General features: G+C 38.6%; 1 protein-coding gene across 1 annotated transcript in view; it reads right to left on the bottom strand.

Annotated features, from left to right (window-relative positions):
- cacnb2a (calcium channel, voltage-dependent, beta 2a) overlaps positions 1–19,745 on the bottom strand; it is a 135,313-nt gene that overhangs the window by 59,344 nt on the left and 56,224 nt on the right. The window lies entirely within an intron of this gene.

The raw sequence follows: 19,745 nt of genomic DNA on the forward strand, positions 1-19,745 counted from the left end.
TATTTTTTTCCATATTAAATTATTAAACAATCATCATTAATAGAATATTTTATTTCAAAGTAACTTTCTCTTTATTTGATTGGCAAAAAGGTTCGGTCTGCTCTCAAACCATGTGTGAATGGTACCAGCAGTGAACTGCAAGGACGGAGTGGAGCATCATGTGCTATTTTAAAATAAAATCGAAACCTAAAGGAAATGAAACAGGTATTTCCATTTGCGATTTTTACCATTTATATTGTAGAAGACGCCTTTAGCACGTTTTTTATAGAGAGCATCAGTCTTGCTTTAGATAATTAATTTGTTGGTGTGACCTGTGGTGGGGGTGTAATATTTTTTTTATGGGGCCCAAATTCCCAGGCAACACCCCGACCATTTGAGCAGCAATGACTGACTGACTGCTCTTGTTATCTGTTACACATGGATGAATGATATATTATTTTGAACAGTATCCTAAAAGCTTCAAAGTTATAGTTATTTTAATTGTTAGCTTTTTTGTACATTCATCATCTATATTAAAGTACCATTTCTTGTAGTTTTACTCTTTAATAAATGTTATAAATAAATATTTTAGTGGCCTGGCAACAGATCATGTCCTTGTGTGATATGAAAAATCAGCTTCAAATAGAATATGATTAAATGCAAATATATTCATACATTCATTCTCACACACGCGCGCACACACACACACACACACACACACACACACAAAGCCAGCCCCTCGGTGACACTAGTGGTGCAGTCACTGCAATGCTGATTTTTAGCATAAAACATAACAATACTTATATTTACTTTTATACCAGAGAATTCATTTTCACAAGCTTAAGATTCAATAACATGAAACTAAATGGTGTAAAAAACGAAATGCTTTCAATTTCATTGCTAAAACACATCACACAAACATATTAAGAAACATATTATGCACAACACAATTATATTTATGTAGGAAAAAGAGTTATTTAACCCTTTTTACACCAAACTGAAGTAAATAACTGAAGTATAATTTTGGACACATTATGAGAAGAACCAGTTAATTGGAAAACACAGTTGAAGGTTAAAGAGGATGAGGACGGTCAGCAAATAGATGGATGGATACAATTAGAGGAACAATGAACAAGCTATTAAGAAGCCTGATGACCCAAACAGAAGACAGGATCTTCTACAGAAACACTATTTGTATGGAGTTGCAATCGACTTGACAACAGTTATTAAAATAGAATAAATTAAAAAGTCAATTGCCCTCTTTGTTACTTGATCAACCAGTTTATCAAATGTAATTGGTTCATGTATTTAGCTAATTAAACACAGAAAAGCCTGATTTCAGCCAGCTCTCTAAAATATAAAGCTCACTAACCTCAAACATTAGCATTTATACCTGTACAGTACTGTGCAAACGTCTTGGGCCACTATTATATTTGTTGTTTTAGCAATGGTATAATGACCACAGATATTTTAATACAACCAGAAAATACAGGAAATTTGTGTTCAGTATTAAAAAACAGAAAATAAAAAACAAAAAACAACAGCTTCTATAGGCTAAAGTGGCAAGTATTTAGTGTGACCTCTCTTTACACCTAAACAATAGCAGAATTCTGGCTATCTTCAACCTAAATGTAATGGAACCTTAATTAATGTCAATGCTTACACCTATTTGTCCTGCTATCTCATGTCAAAATGACTGCAGTAAAAAGGTCTGTTACACCAGGTTGTTTGAGCATTATATACAAGTTTAATTTATTGGAAGCTTGCTAATATGTATAAGACCAACTTTTAATCACATTATTCCATTCAAAACACCAAAGATCACAGAAATTGATTTGAGTGATAAGATCATAATTTTGCATAAGCAATGTCACTTTCAAAGAGAAATCAGAAAACAAACTGGATATTCAAGCTGTTATAAAGAAATTTGAAACATTAGAAAAGGTCAAGGACAAAAAATTACTGGAAGGCCAAGAAAACATTCATATTCTGATAAGAAGTTTTTTAGAGTTTGTTTTTTGAGAGACCGAAAGAAGTCTAGCAAGGACCTGGCTCAGAATTTGGAAGCTTCATTGGGATGCCAGGTTGACTCTTCTGTAGTCCGAAGAAGCTTGAAATCACATTTGTGTTAGAATAACAGCCAAGAAACCACCTTTACGGAAGGGAAATAGAGTAAAAAGGGCAAGATATGCTAAAGCTCAAAAAGATTGGAATAAGTGGAAAAGAGTATTATGGAGTTACAAATTCAATTTTGAAATTTTTGGGTCCAATCGTCAACAATATAGGAAAAGAAAAGTTGGAGAGAGATGAAGAAATGAGTGCTTGTGGCCTTTGGTGAAACATGGTGGAAGGTCTAGGGCTGTATGTCTGCCAGAGGTATTGGTGATGTTTTTGATATTGGTGTAATTTATTTCAAGATTCAAGATTCAAGATTTACTTTATTGTCATTTCACTGTATACCAAAGTGTACAGAAAAAAACGAAATTATGTGCATTGGTTCATGCTAAAAACACCGTAGGTTTAAAATAGAAAATATATATAAAATAGTAATGATGAAATAAAAAAAAAAATATATATATAAAATACGTAGGATTAAAAGAGGTACATCAAAAGTTAAATATGATAATACTGACATTACGAAAACTGCACATAGTAGTTAAGTATTGCACATGCAGAAAAATTCACAGTGGTTATACATAATCATAATTATTGCACAATGCGTTATTGCACATTTCGTTATTGCATGTTAAGATATAAGGATATTGCACGTTATACCCATAGATGAATGTTAGATCATGAATACAAAAAAGTACAAACAGGTTTCAATTCATCATGTCTTTCCTTCTGAAAAGTGCCTGCTTGGGAATGGTTTTATTTTTTAGCTTGATAACAATCCCAAGCACACAGCTAATGCTGATAAAAACTGCCAGTAATGGACTGGCATCCACACAGCTCAGATGTGAATACCACAAAGACAGGATGGGATCACCTGGACAGACACATAAATAAAAGAGAGCCTAAATCTAAAGAAGAACTCTGGGAAGTGCCAAATATAGCATTGCATAGTAAACCTGAAGGTTACTTCAGAAACTTAAAAACAGTCCCCCCAGAAAATATGTGCTTAGTGCCAAGGGAGGTCACACTAACTACAGACTTTTGCTTGTAGGAGCCTTTAGTTCTAAAAATTGTTTGTGTTTTTTTATATTCCTGTATTTTCTGTTTGTATATTAATAAAGCTGATTCTTCATAAGCATGAACCAAATTAAAAATACAAAATTTAGAAAATGAAAAGTATTTGGACATCAAAGATGCAAAGACAAATAAAAGGTTCAAAAATAGCTTTTTGCAGCTTTTACGGTTCAGTTTTGGCCTGTTTGAGAATTGTTTCACAATATAAAAATTCTTCATGCATTTTCAACAGGATTTAAGTGATGCAAGCTACACCTTCATGCAAGGACCTTCTTGTTATTTGCAAGTCTTATTATTTATTGGGGAATTTTACAATGTGCTTTTATCCAGGATTTTATCGAGTGTGTTGTAAAATCTTGTTTGGTGTATCTGTTCAGGGAAATGAAAGGAAATGCTACTCTCAATCATCTGCGTCTCCACATATACTGCCACCCATAATGGCATGGCAGATGGGCATGATTCTTAACCTGTACCTCTGCCAACCTAAGCACATATTGTATTAGGTTAAATTTAGCTAAGATTAAAAGATAACATTTAAACAATGGAAAAATAAAGGTCAAATTAAGATAACCATTATTATTTTATTTTGGGACAGTAGTAGCCTAGTGGGTAGCGCTTTAATATATCAAGTGAAAGGTTGAGATTTTGAATCTTAGCTCTGCTATGCAGCCACTGTTGGGCCCTTGAGCAAGGCCTTTAAACTTCCCAGCTCCTGGGGCACCACACAAATAGATTCCAAACAAGCTGGGATACGCAAAAAATTTACTGTACACCTGTATATGAATAAATGACAAATACAGGCATTTTGGTCTATTTTATTTTATGTTCAACACCATCATTGCATATTAAAAATGAAAACAGGGGGTGTTTAATAATAAGCAATTTATGCTCATTTGAAAATGTGGGTAAAGTAATAAAAGTGCTATTACATCTTATTTATAAACTTATAAAAGTATAAATTGCCTTCAAACCTTGGTCTCTATTTAAAGTTTGGTAACTTTAATGCCCCACTTAGTTATTGTAAGGGACTCAAAAGGCAGGATGCGTAACCATGCTTACTGTTGCTAAAGAGCCAGAAATAAAAAGGAGAAAACTCACTATAAAATGCAGATGGCAAAAATAACAAAAACTGAAGCAAATGAACTGAAGTTGCCGTTACACTGGGTGCCTTGACCAGCTAGGATGTCATCACCAACTGAGGGGGGGGGGGGGGGGGGGGGGGGGGGGGGGGCTTTTGGAAGGTAGGGTGGTGGTGAAGGGTTGTTCCTCAAGCTGGAAAAAAGCATACATTTTGACCTCTGAAAGCTGCCCAAATGTATGCATAGAGGCGCAACTTGTACTAGTTATGTTCTGCTGGGTTCATTTTATGGTCCTTCTGCCAATGAGGTGGTAAGCGCTTAACATGACAGAGACGACAGGTACAACTCTGCACCTACAATGTTGGAAAATGAACCCTACTGTAACAGATAATAATCGATAATAAAAAAACAATAATGCGGCTGAAAAACCACACAAAATGAATGAAACTATTATTATTAAATGAACAAATAATTAGCAAAACAAAACCAAAACAGGACTCGAATAGAAAATATAGGTACGATAATACTGGAGCAGAACCACTGCACTCCATGTAATTGGCAGTAGACACAAAACACACTGACAGATTCAGGAGGAAATAAAAGCACACCCGGCTAAAACCAGCTACTTAGTCCACCACAGTAACCACACAGGGGAACTCATAAAACCAGTAGTGGCTAAACAACCAGAAAGCTGAGATGACGAATTATGCCTGTGACAGCTATAACATCAGCAAGAGCACTAGTAAAACACCTGAAAATCAGAGGACTTAGCCCAGTTCCACAGGTACATTTTAAAGCAATGCTTTCTGGTGTAGTAATGTTTGATGAAGAGCTTGGAATGCTTTAAAGTGTAGTTTAGACAGAAACACACTTTCTATCCAACCACACCTCCTCTACCTGTGAGGCCAAACTGAGCATGTGTGGGAAGATTACACATTGATTATTTTATAAGCCACACCTTCCATACAAATGACCATTGTGTTATACATTTGGTCAGTGTGAGTCCTATATGAGTCCCTTTCAACTGATAAACAGGATACAGGGGGTGACAAAGTGTACAGAGCAACAGATGGGCTACAGTCAGTAATTGTAAACACACAAATTTCATCTACATGGTACGTGCTGCTAAAAAAATCTATAAATGTAATTACCAGCCAAGAGTATGTTTACCTTGCACCCAATGTTTTTAGGTGGTGCAGAACTCATTGTGACACTGACCGGGATTAAGAGGTTAGTTACAGTGCCTTGCAAAAGTATTCAGCCCCCTTGAACTTTTCAACCTTTTGCCACATTTCAGGCTTCAAACATAACGATATGAAATTGTAATTTTTTGTGAAGAATCAACAACAAGTGGGACACAATCGTGAAGTGGAACGAAATTTATTGGATATTTTAAACTTTTTTTAGAAATAAAAAACTGAAAAGTGGGGCGTGCAATATTATTCAGCCCCCTTGCGTTAATACTTTGTAGCGCCACCTTTTGCTGCGATTACAGCTGCAAGTCGCTTGGGGTATGTCTCTATCAGTTTTGCACATCGAGAGACAGAAATTTTTGCCCATTCTTCCTTGCAAAACAGCTCGAGCTCAGTGAGGTTGGATGGAGAGCGTTTGTGAACAGCAGTTTTCAGCTCTTTCCACAGATTCTCGATGGGATTCAGGTCTGGACTTTGACTTGGCCATTCTAACACCTGGATATGTTTATTTGTGAACCATTCCATTGTAGATTTTGCTTTATGTTTTGGATCATTGTCTTGTTGGAAGATAAATCTCCGTCCCAGTCTCAGGTCTTTTGCAGACTGCAACAGGTTTTCTTCCAGAATGGTCCTGTATTTGGCTCCATCCATCTTCCCATCAATTTTAACCATCTTCCCTGTCCCTGCTGAAGAAAAGCAGGCCCAAACCATGATGCTGCCACCACCATGTTTGACAGTGGGGATGGTGTGTTCAGGGTGATGAGCTGTGTTGCTTTTACGCCAAACATAACGTTTTGCATTGTGGCCAAAAAGTTCGATTTTGGTTTCATCTGACCAGAGCACCTTCTTCCACATGTTTGGTGTGTCTCCCAGGTGACTTTTTATAGATATCTTTGAGAAATGGCTTTCTTCTTGCCACTCTTCCATAAAGGCCAGATTTGTGCAGTGTACGACTGATTGTGTCCTATGGACAGAGTCTCCCACCTCAGCTGTAGATCTCTGCAGTTCATTCAGAGTGATCATGGGCCTCTTGGCTGCATCTCTGATCAGTCTTCTCCTTGTTTGAGCTGAAAGTTTAGAGGGACGGCTGGGGCTTGGTAGATTTGCAGTGGTCTGATACTCCTTCCATTTCAATATGATCGCTTGCACAGTGCTCCTTGAGATGTTTAAAGCTTGGGAAATCTTTCTGTATCCAAATCCGGCTTTAAACTTCTCCACAACAGTATCTCGGACCTGCCTGGTGTGTTCCTTGGTCTTCATGATGCTCTCTGCGCTTTAAACAGAACTCTGAGACTATCACAGAGCAGGTGCATTTATACGGAGACTTGATTACACACAGGTGGATTCTATTTATCACCATCAGTCATTTAGGTCAACATTGGATCATTCAGAGATCCTCACTGAACTTCTGGAGTGAGTTTGCTGCACTGAAAGTAAAGGGGCTGAATAATATTGCACGCCCCACTTTTCAGTTTTTTATTTCTAAAAAAAGTTTAAAATATCCAATAAATTTCGTTCCACTTCACGATTGTGTCCCACTTGTTGTTGATTCTTCACAAAAAATTACAATTTCATATCGTTATGTTTGAAGCCTGAAATGTGGCAAAAGGTTGAAAAGTTCAAGGGGGCTGAATACTTTTGCAAGGCACTGTACATGGATTTTTGTGTTAAACTGTCATACAGTCTAAGGTGTAATTCTGCCTTGTGTCTAGGGGCCATAGCCACAAGCTATTATACCATAATTATTCATTAATACTTTAGTCAGATTCATAATGAGTCTGGTGCCCCCTTAAAAAACTGGGCATTCTAGATGTCATGACAATGTTTCTAGCCTTACTGTGCCCCGTCCCAACTTTTTTGGAATGTGATGCAGACATTAAAACTGAGTGTATATTTACGAAAAAACATTAGGTTGATTGAAGTAAAACATAAACTCTGTCCAGATAACACATTGTTAACACTGTTAACACATTGCGCTTATTGATTCTTTGTACAGGTTTCAGTTAATTTACTTTTTCTAGTTAATGTTTCATGACTTACTTCAAAGTTACTCACACAAACTCACACACACAATCTGAGCACTTTGTAAGGTACATCTATTGGGTATTAGGTACACCTATTGGATATTAGGTACACCTACTGGGTATAAGGTACACATATTGGGTATTAGGTACACCTGGTGAGTATTAGGTACACCTATTGTGTATTAGGTACACTTATTGGATATTAGGTACACCTGTTGTGTATTAGGCACACTTATTGTGTATTAGGTACAACTGTTGGGTATTAGGTACACATATTGGGTATTAGGTAGACCTGTTGAGTATTAGGTACACCTATTGGGTATTAGGTACACCTGTTGGGTTTAAGGTAAACCTATTGGGTATTAGGTACACATACTGGATATTAGGTACACCTATTGGGTATTAGGTAGAGGTACACCTAGTGGGTATTAGGTACACCTATTGGGTATTAGGTACACCTATTGGATATTAGGTACACCTACTGGGTATTAGGTACACATATTGGGTATTAGGTACACCTGGTGAGTATTAGGTACACCTATTGGGTTTAAGGTACACCTATTGGGTATTAGGTACAACTGTTGGGTTTAAGGTACACCTATTGGGTATTAGGTACACATACTGGATATTAGGTACACCTATTGGGTATTAGGTACACCTATTGGATATTAGGTACAACTGTTGGATATTAGGTACACCTGTTGTGTATTAGGCACACTTATTGTGTATTAGGTACAACTTTTGGGTATTAGGTACATCTATTGGGTATTAGGTACACCTGTTGGGTATTAGGTACACCTATTGGGTATTAGGAACACCTGTTGGGTATTAGGTACACCTATTGGGTATTAGGTACACCTGTTGGGTATTAGGTACACCTATTGTGTATTAGGTAAAACTTTTGGGTATTAGGTACATCCACTGGGTATTAGGTACACCTATTGTGTATTAGGCACACTTATTGTGTATTAGGTACAACTTTTGGGTATTAGGTACATCCATTGGGTATTAGGTACACTTATTGTGTATTAGGTACAACTTTTGGGTATTAGGTACATCTATTGGGTATTAGGTACACCTATTGTGTATTAGGCACACTTATTGCGCATTAGGTACAACTTTTGGGTATTAGGTACATCTGTTGAGTATCAGGTACACTTATTGGGTATTAGGTACACTTATTGGGTATTAGGTACACATATTGGGTATTAGGTAGACCTGTTGAGTATTAGGTACACCTATTGGGTATTAGGTACACCTGTTGGGTTTAAGGTACACCTATTGGGTTTTAGGTACACATACTGATATTAGGTACACCTATTGGGTATTAGGTATAGGTACACCTATTAGGTAGAGGTACACCTAGTGGGTATTAGGTACATCTATTGGGTATTAGGTACACCTATTGTGTATTAGGCACACTTATTGTGCATTAGGTACAACTTTTGGGTATTAGGTACATCTGTTGAGTATCAGGTACACTTATTGGGTATTAGGTACACATATTGGGTATTAGGTAGACCTGTTGAGTATTAGGTACACCTATTGGGTATTAGGTACACATGTTGGGTTTAAGGTACACCTATTGGGTTTTAGGTACACATACTGGATATTAGGTACACCTATTGGGTTTTAGGTATAGGTACACCTATTGGGTATTAGGTATAGGTACACCTATTAGGTAGAGGTACACCTAGTGGGTATTAGGTACACCTGTTGGGTATTAGGAACACCTGTTGAGTATTAGGTACATCTGTTGGGTATTAGGTACACCTACTGGGTATTAGGTACACCTGTTGGGTATTAGGTATAGGTACACCTATTGGGTATTATGTACACCTGTTGGGTATTAGGTACACCTATTGGATATTAGGTACACCTATTGTGTATTAGGTACAACTTTTGGGTATTAGGTAAATCCATTGGGTATTAGGTACATCTATTGGGTATTAGGTAAACTTATTAGGCGCACTTATTGTGTATTAGGTACACCTGGTGAGTATTAGGTACACCTATTGGGTTTAAGGTACACCTATTGGGTATTAGGTACAACTGTTGGGTTTAAGGTACACCTATTGGGTATTAGGTACACATACTGGATATTAGGTACACCTATTGGGTATTAGGTACACCTATTGGATATTAGGTACAACTGTTGGATATTAGGTACACCTGTTGGATATTAGGTACACCTGTTGTGTATTAGGCACACTTATTGTGTATTAGGTACAATTTTTGTGCATTAGGTACAACTTTTGGGTATTAGGTACATCTGTTGAGTATCAGGTACACTTATTGGGTATTAGGTACACTTATTGGGTATTAGGTACACATATTGGGTATTAGGTAGACCTGTTGAGTATTGGGTACACCTATTGGGTATTAGGTACACCTGTTGGGTTTAAGGTACACCTACTGGGTTTAAGGTACACATACTGGATATTAGGTACACCTATTGGGTTTTAGGTATAGGTACACCTATTGGGTATTAGGTATAGGTACACCTATAAGGTATAGGTACACCTATTGGGTATAAGGTACACCTGTTGGGTATTAGGAACACCTGTTGAGTATTATGTACATCTGTTGGGTATTAGGTACACCTACTGGGTGTTAGGTACACCTGTTGGGTATTAGTTATAGATACACCTATTGGGTATTAGGCACACATATTGGGTATTAAATACACCTATTGGGTATTAGGTACACCTATTGGATATTAGGTACACCTATTGTGTATTAGGTACAACTTTTGGGTATTAGGTACATCCATTGGGTATCAGGTACACCTATTGGGTATTAGGTACACCTATTGGGTATTAGGTACACCTATTGTGTATTAGGTACAACTTTTGGGTATTAGGTACATTCATTGGGTATCAGGTACACCTATTGGGTATTAGGTACACATATTGGGTATTAGGTACACCTGTTGAGTATTAGGTACACCTATTGGGTATTAGGTACACCTATTAGGTAGAGGTACACCTAGTGGGTATTAGGTACATCTATTGGGTATTAGGTACACCTATTGTGTATTAGGCACACTTATTGTGCATTAGGTACAACTTTTGGGTATTAGGTACATCTGTTGAGTATCAGGTACACTTATTGGGTATTAGGTACACATATTGGGTATTAGGTAGACCTGTTGAGTATTAGGTACACCTATTGGGTATTAGGTACACATGTTGGGTTTAAGGTACACCTATTGGGTTTTAGGTACACATACTGGATATTAGGTACACCTATTGGGTTTTAGGTATAGGTACACCTATTGGGTATTAGGTATAGGTACACCTATTAGGTAGAGGTACACCTAGTGGGTATTAGGTACACCTGTTGGGTATTAGGAACACCTGTTGAGTATTAGGTACATCTGTTGGGTATTAGGTACACCTACTGGGTATTAGGTACACCTGTTGGGTATTAGGTATAGGTACACCTATTGGGTATTATGTACACCTGTTGGGTATTAGGTACACCTATTGGATATTAGGTACACCTATTGTGTATTAGGTACAACTTTTGGGTATTAGGTAAATCCATTGGGTATTAGGTACATCTATTGGGTATTAGGTAAACTTATTAGGCGCACTTATTGTGTATTAGGTACACCTGGTGAGTATTAGGTACACCTATTGGGTTTAAGGTACACCTATTGGGTATTAGGTACAACTGTTGGGTTTAAGGTACACCTATTGGGTATTAGGTACACATACTGGATATTAGGTACACCTATTGGGTATTAGGTACACCTATTGGATATTAGGTACAACTGTTGGATATTAGGTACACCTGTTGGATATTAGGTACACCTGTTGTGTATTAGGCACACTTATTGTGTATTAGGTACAATTTTTGTGCATTAGGTACAACTTTTGGGTATTAGGTACATCTGTTGAGTATCAGGTACACTTATTGGGTATTAGGTACACTTATTGGGTATTAGGTACACATATTGGGTATTAGGTAGACCTGTTGAGTATTGGGTACACCTATTGGGTATTAGGTACACCTGTTGGGTTTAAGGTACACCTACTGGGTTTAAGGTACACATACTGGATATTAGGTACACCTATTGGGTTTTAGGTATAGGTACACCTATTGGGTATTAGGTATAGGTACACCTATAAGGTATAGGTACACCTATTGGGTATAAGGTACACCTGTTGGGTATTAGGAACACCTGTTGAGTATTATGTACATCTGTTGGGTATTAGGTACACCTACTGGGTGTTAGGTACACCTGTTGGGTATTAGTTATAGATACACCTATTGGGTATTAGGCACACATATTGGGTATTAAATACACCTATTGGGTATTAGGTACACCTATTGGATATTAGGTACACCTATTGTGTATTAGGTACAACTTTTGGGTATTAGGTACATCCATTGGGTATCAGGTACACCTATTGGGTATTAGGTACACCTATTGGGTATTAGGTACACCTATTGTGTATTAGGTACAACTTTTGGGTATTAGGTACATTCATTGGGTATCAGGTACACCTATTGGGTATTAGGTACACATATTGGGTATTAGGTACACCTGTTGAGTATTAGGTACACCTATTGGGTATTAGGTACACCTGTTGGGTTTAAGGTACACCTATTAGGTATTAGGTACACATACTGGATATTAGGTACACCTATTGGGTATTAGGTATAGGTACACCTATTAGGTATAGGTACACCTATTGGGTATTAGGTACAACTGTTGAGTATTAGGTACATTTGTTGGGTATTAGGTATACCTACTGGGTATTAGGTACACCTATTGGGTATTAGGTACACCTATTGGGTATTAGGCACACATATTGGGTATTAAATACACCTATTGGGTATTAGGTACACCTGTTGGGCATTAGGTACACATATTGGATATTAGGCACACTTATTGTGTATTAGGTACAACTTTTGGGTATTAGGTACATCTATTGGGTATTAGGTACATCTATTGGGTATTAGGTACACTGTTGGGTATTAGGAACACCTATTGGGTATTAGGTACACCTATTGGGTATTAGGTACACCTAGTGGGTATTAGGTACACCTGTTGGGTATTAGGTACACCTATTGGGTATTAGGTACACCTAGTGGGTATTAGGTACACCTGTTGGGTATTAGGTACACCTATTGGATATTAGGTACACCTATTGTGTATTAGGTACAACTTTTGGGTATTAGGTACACCTATTGGATATTAGGTACACCTACTGGGTATTAGGTACACATATTGGGTATTAGGTACACCTGGTGAGTATTAGGTACACCTATTGGGTTTAAGGTACACCTATTGGGTATTAGGTACAACTGTTGGGTTTAAGGTACACCTATTGGGTATTAGGTACACATACTGGATATTAGGTACACCTATTGGGTATTAGGTACACCTATTGGATATTAGGTACAACTGTTGGATATTAGGTACACCTGTTGTGTATTAGGCACACTTATTGTGTATTAGGTACAACTTTTGGGTATTAGGTACATCTATTGGGTATTAGGTACACCTGTTGGGTATTAGGTACACCTATTGGGTATTAGGAACACCTGTTGGGTATTAGGTACACCTATTGGGTATTAGGTACACCTGTTGGGTATTAGGTACACCTATTGTGTATTAGGTAAAACTTTTGGGTATTAGGTACATCCACTGGGTATTAGGTACACCTATTGTGTATTAGGCACACTTATTGTGTATTAGGTACAACTTTTGGGTATTAGGTACATCCATTGGGTATTAGGTACACTTATTGTGTATTAGGTACAACTTTTGGGTATTAGGTACATCTATTGGGTATTAGGTACACCTATTGTGTATTAGGCACACTTATTGCGCATTAGGTACAACTTTTGGGTATTAGGTACATCTGTTGAGTATCAGGTACACTTATTGGGTATTAGGTACACTTATTGGGTATTAGGTACACATATTGGGTATTAGGTAGACCTGTTGAGTATTAGGTACACCTATTGGGTATTAGGTACACCTGTTGGGTTTAAGGTACACCTATTGGGTTTTAGGTACACATACTGATATTAGGTACACCTATTGGGTATTAGGTATAGGTACACCTATTAGGTAGAGGTACACCTAGTGGGTATTAGGTACATCTATTGGGTATTAGGTACACCTATTGTGTATTAGGCACACTTATTGTGCATTAGGTACAACTTTTGGGTATTAGGTACATCTGTTGAGTATCAGGTACACTTATTGGGTATTAGGTACACATATTGGGTATTAGGTAGACCTGTTGAGTATTAGGTACACCTATTGGGTATTAGGTACACATGTTGGGTTTAAGGTACACCTATTGGGTTTTAGGTACACATACTGGATATTAGGTACACCTATTGGGTTTTAGGTATAGGTACACCTATTGGGTATTAGGTATAGGTACACCTATTAGGTAGAGGTACACCTAGTGGGTATTAGGTACACCTGTTGGGTATTAGGAACACCTGTTGAGTATTAGGTACATCTGTTGGGTATTAGGTACACCTACTGGGTATTAGGTACACCTGTTGGGTATTAGGTATAGGTACACCTATTGGGTATTATGTACACCTGTTGGGTATTAGGTACACCTATTGGATATTAGGTACACCTATTGTGTATTAGGTACAACTTTTGGGTATTAGGTAAATCCATTGGGTATTAGGTACATCTATTGGGTATTAGGTAAACTTATTAGGCGCACTTATTGTGTATTAGGTACACCTGGTGAGTATTAGGTACACCTATTGGGTTTAAGGTACACCTATTGGGTATTAGGTACAACTGTTGGGTTTAAGGTACACCTATTGGGTATTAGGTACACATACTGGATATTAGGTACACCTATTGGGTATTAGGTACACCTATTGGATATTAGGTACAACTGTTGGATATTAGGTACACCTGTTGGATATTAGGTACACCTGTTGTGTATTAGGCACACTTATTGTGTATTAGGTACAATTTTTGTGCATTAGGTACAACTTTTGGGTATTAGGTACATCTGTTGAGTATCAGGTACACTTATTGGGTATTAGGTACACTTATTGGGTATTAGGTACACATATTGGGTATTAGGTAGACCTGTTGAGTATTGGGTACACCTATTGGGTATTAGGTACACCTGTTGGGTTTAAGGTACACCTACTGGGTTTAAGGTACACATACTGGATATTAGGTACACCTATTGGGTTTTAGGTATAGGTACACCTATTGGGTATTAGGTATAGGTACACCTATAAGGTATAGGTACACCTATTGGGTATAAGGTACACCTGTTGGGTATTAGGAACACCTGTTGAGTATTATGTACATCTGTTGGGTATTAGGTACACCTACTGGGTGTTAGGTACACCTGTTGGGTATTAGTTATAGATACACCTATTGGGTATTAGGCACACATATTGGGTATTAAATACACCTATTGGGTATTAGGTACACCTATTGGATATTAGGTACACCTATTGTGTATTAGGTACAACTTTTGGGTATTAGGTACATCCATTGGGTATCAGGTACACCTATTGGGTATTAGGTACACCTATTGGGTATTAGGTACACCTATTGTGTATTAGGTACAACTTTTGGGTATTAGGTACATTCATTGGGTATCAGGTACACCTATTGGGTATTAGGTACACATATTGGGTATTAGGTACACCTGTTGAGTATTAGGTACACCTATTGGGTATTAGGTACACCTATTGGGTATTAGGTACACCTGTTGGGTTTAAGGTACACCTATTAGGTATTAGGTACACATACTGGATATTAGGTACACCTATTGGGTATTAGGTATAGGTACACCTATTAGGTATAGGTACACCTATTGGGTATTAGGTACAACTGTTGAGTATTAGGTACATTTGTTGGGTATTAGGTATACCTACTGGGTATTAGGTACACCTATTGGGTATTAGGTACACCTATTGGGTATTAGGCACACATATTGGGTATTAAATACACCTATTGGGTATTAGGTACACCTGTTGGGCATTAGGTACACATATTGGATATTAGGCACACTTATTGTGTATTAGGTACAACTTTTGGGTATTAGGTACATCTATTGGGTATTAGGTACATCTATTGGGTATTAGGTACACTGTTGGGTATTAGGAACACCTATTGGGTATTAGGTACACCTATTGGGTATTAGGTACACCTAGTGGGTAGTAGGTACACCTGTTGGGTATTAGGTACACCTATTGGGTATTAGGTACACCTAGTGGGTATTAGGTACACCTGTTGGGTATTAGGTACACCTATTGGATATTAGGTACACCTATTGTGTATTAGGTACAACTTTTGGGTATTAGGTACATCCATTGGGTATTAGGAACATCTATTGGGTATTTGGTAAACTTATTGTGTATTAGGCACACTTATTGTGTATTAGGTACAACTTTTGGGTATTAGGTACACCTGTTGGGCATTAGGTACACCTACTGGATATTAGGCACAGTTATTGTGTTTTAGGTACAACTTTTGGGTATTAGGTACATCTATTGGGTATTAGGTACATCTATTGGGTATTAGGTACACCTGTTGGGTATTTGGTACACCTACTGGGTATTAGGTACACCTAGTGGGTATTAGGTACACCTATTGGGTATTAGGTACACCTAGTGGGTATTAGGTACACCTGTTAGGTATTAGGTACACCTAGTGGGTATTAGGTACACCTGTTGGGTATTAGGTACACCTATTGGGTATTAGGTACACCTATTGAGTATTAGGTATAGGTATACCTATTGGGTATTAGGTACACCTATTTGGTATTAGGTACGCCTGTTGGGTATTAGGTACACCTTTTGGGTACATAAACTCATTAATTAATTTACAATCTACCAAACATACACACCTTTGAGGTTTTACAGTTATTGACTGTAGCCCATCTGTTGCTCCATACACTGTTCTACGCCCCTGTACAACATTAATTAATCAAAAGGGACTCCTATGGGACCTCCACTCATTGTCTAGATGTTATGTCTATGGTGGACGATTCTGAGCACTGCAATGACACGAATGTGTTGATGACATAGTAGTGTGTGCTGTACTTGTAATAGTATAGCAGGACAGCAGTGCTGTTGGGATTTTTACACAAATCACTGTCAATGCTGTGATTAGAACTGTCCACTGATCAAAGACATCAATAGTTCTTTAGCTGTACACCTCTGAGTACTAACAGGGTATGTGTTCCTAAAAAGACAACAACACTGCTGCACCTAATACACTCATACCGGGACACACATTTTACTGTCATTACTATGTCAGTGCCATTACAGCTCTAAGAATGGTCCACCACTCAAACATACCCTGGTCAGTGCATGTCCTATGAAGCTCACTTAAAATTGATGAATGAGATATTGGGGGGGGGGGGGGGGGGGTGTACAGAGCAATAGATGGGCTACAGTCAGTAATTGTATACTCACAAACTTCATCTGTATAGTGAATGTATCTTTTAAAATAATCTATAAAGTGCTCAGTGAGCGTGTAAATACACTAACGTGCTACACGATTCATTCATGACATGTTCAACTTTCTTTCACACACAACACACTCTGGTAGAGTAGAGTAAAGTAAACAGCTGCTTACACCAATCTCGTTCTTGCTTCGACCCCCCTTTGCTCTTTTTAGCAGCCGGATCCAGGAGGCCTTCATCAGCCAAAACGGTTGGAGCCTTCGCTCTCCTCACCATAACCACACACACCTGAGCACTAACTAAACTGGCACGACAGGAGCTAGCTTTAATTACTAACTGTTTTTACTCTGAAGTGACAACTAATCCACTACACACATAAATCTGAAAATAAATTAGCACTTTAACTTCATATTAATGACACACATGCTGCTACTAGTGTCAAAATATTGCTGACTTTACACAGAAGGAACTACCAACTTAACTAGTTACAGAAATTGATCTGGGCTACTCCTACGTGTGTAAATACTACTAGAACAGACGACGGCTGCTGATAAAAAATACTACACCTGCCCCTATACCCTCAGTGTGCTACCTGATGTCCCTACTATTACAGGAGCTAATGGTAAGAGCGTCGCTTGTGTGGCTGCCGTTGCTGTAAAGACGGAGATTTGCTCTTCTCCTGTTGTGCTGTGCTCGACTGCCGTCAGAGATTCCACGTGAGTGTGTTGTATTGCTCTCCCAGAGCATGCTGAATGAAAAGGCGCTGCAGGAGCTGCTGCACAGACTGCTGCTGGTCTTATCCTCATTTAATTATCCAGACCTGAATATATCGAGTATGAATCTGCAGATGCTGATAGGACTGTTGCTGTTCACAGGTGATGATGCCTCCAGTCATCTTCGTTCATCCATTTTCCTCCAGTCTCCACTGTGTCCCTGTCTTTTCCAGTACTGTCCTCACTTGCTAAGTGTTTGTTTCTAGTGTAAGCAGTTGATGTTCTCACAGGCTGCGTTCTGTACGTCCTCTTCTCTCTCTCTCGTCCCTCTCTCCTGCTTCCTCTCAGCACCTTCGCTCTCACCCGACCCCCTCCCTCCTGCTCTTTCTCTCTCTTGCTCTCTTACTCTCTCATTTCTCGGCTCTTCTTCACAGCATCTCCATCTGCTCTTTCTCTGCTGTGATTAATGCCCGTGTATGTGTGTGTAAATGAAATTGTCTGCGTACCCAAGTGTGGGTCTATAAATTTGTGTTCATGACTTCGAAGCTTGCGTTCTTTCCCACCTTGCTGATGTCACATGACAGAATGTATAAAGCAAAACAAATACAGAGACACACAAATGTGGACAGAGGCACTGTGTGTTCCCTGGATTTGTCCTCGTCCATGTAAAGTTTTGTGGTATGTGTCTCTTTCTAGGGACGTTGTGAACATGCTCGTTCTGCGCTGAACAAATCACATCACATTGATGTTAACTGTAAATATGCCACTAAACTTTTTTAGACCAAACTACCTTACTGACTAATAAATTCCAATCATTCCTCAAAGAAAGATTGGAAGGGATTTGCATATTTCTCCCTCTACAGTGCATAAAATCATTAAATGATTCAAGGAATTGAGAGGAATTTCAGTGTGTAAAGGCCTCTTCCATCCCTCAGACAGCACATCAAGAACCGCCACTCAACAATAGCTGATATAACCACATGGGTGAGGGATTACTTTGGTAAACCTTTGTCAAGCACTACAATACAGAGTTACATGCACAAATGCTACTTAAAACTTTACTGTGCAAAAAAGAAGCCTTATGTTAACCATGTCCAGAAGAGGCGGCAACTTCTCTGAGAACTTCTCATGGACCATCACACAGTAGAAACGTGTTTTGTGGGCAGATGAATCAGCATCCCAGGTCTTTATTGGAAAAAATGGACGCTGTGTGCTCTGGACCAATGCTTATGCAGGGCAGAAATTTTGACAAGTCGACTTGTTTGACCCATGCCCCTGCCAATGTTACATCCACTAGTTTTAAGGTGTGGGGGTTATGCATTTAATCATATAATGTAGTCAGACATGTAATGCAATGCAATGGCGAAAAGTAGTGGACATCCTTCCTAATTACTGGGTTAGGGTGTTTAAGCCACAGTAATTGCTAACAGGTGTAGTAAGTTCTCTCACTCACTTTCTTAACCGCTTATCCAATTAGGGCTGTGGGGGAAGCACAGTAACACCCTGGATGGGGCGCCAGTCCATCGCAGGGCAGACACACACACACACACACACCCATTCACCTATAGGGCAATTCAGTGACTCCAAATAACCTGACTGCATGTTTTTGGACTATGGGAGGAAACCCACGCAGACATGGGGAGAACATGTAATCTCCGCACAGAAAGGATCCGGATCCCACCTGGGGTTCAAACCAAGGACCTTCTTGCTGTGAGGCAACAGTGCTACCCACCGAGCAACCGTGCCGCCCTGTAGTAAATTCAATTAAATAAAATAGATTAGAAGCTTCCAGTTTTGTGGCTCTCAATGTTCCAGCAAGATAAACTCTGCACAAAATGAGTTTCATAAGGAGCTGATATGACACCTTTGGTGTGGAATAAATCCACCAAGTCAACTTCATATTAATGCCCATGGTTTTAGAATAGGATGTCCAACAAGCTCATGGTCAGGTGTTCACATACTTTATTATTTTTAAGGTGGGGGAGAGGCATTACTATAGAAACTGTAAAAATCATTTGAAGAACGATAATTTAGGAGATGCCACAAGCCATCTGAGCAAGGAGCTAATTAGCAGTGCTCACTGGGTGGGAGTTATGGCATTCCAGTCTCCCCTTTCAATCATACAATGCCAGCC

This window comes from Trichomycterus rosablanca, chromosome 4 (assembly GCF_030014385.1).
Source record: "Trichomycterus rosablanca isolate fTriRos1 chromosome 4, fTriRos1.hap1, whole genome shotgun sequence".
Classification (NCBI taxonomy): domain Eukaryota; kingdom Metazoa; phylum Chordata; class Actinopteri; order Siluriformes; family Trichomycteridae; genus Trichomycterus; species Trichomycterus rosablanca.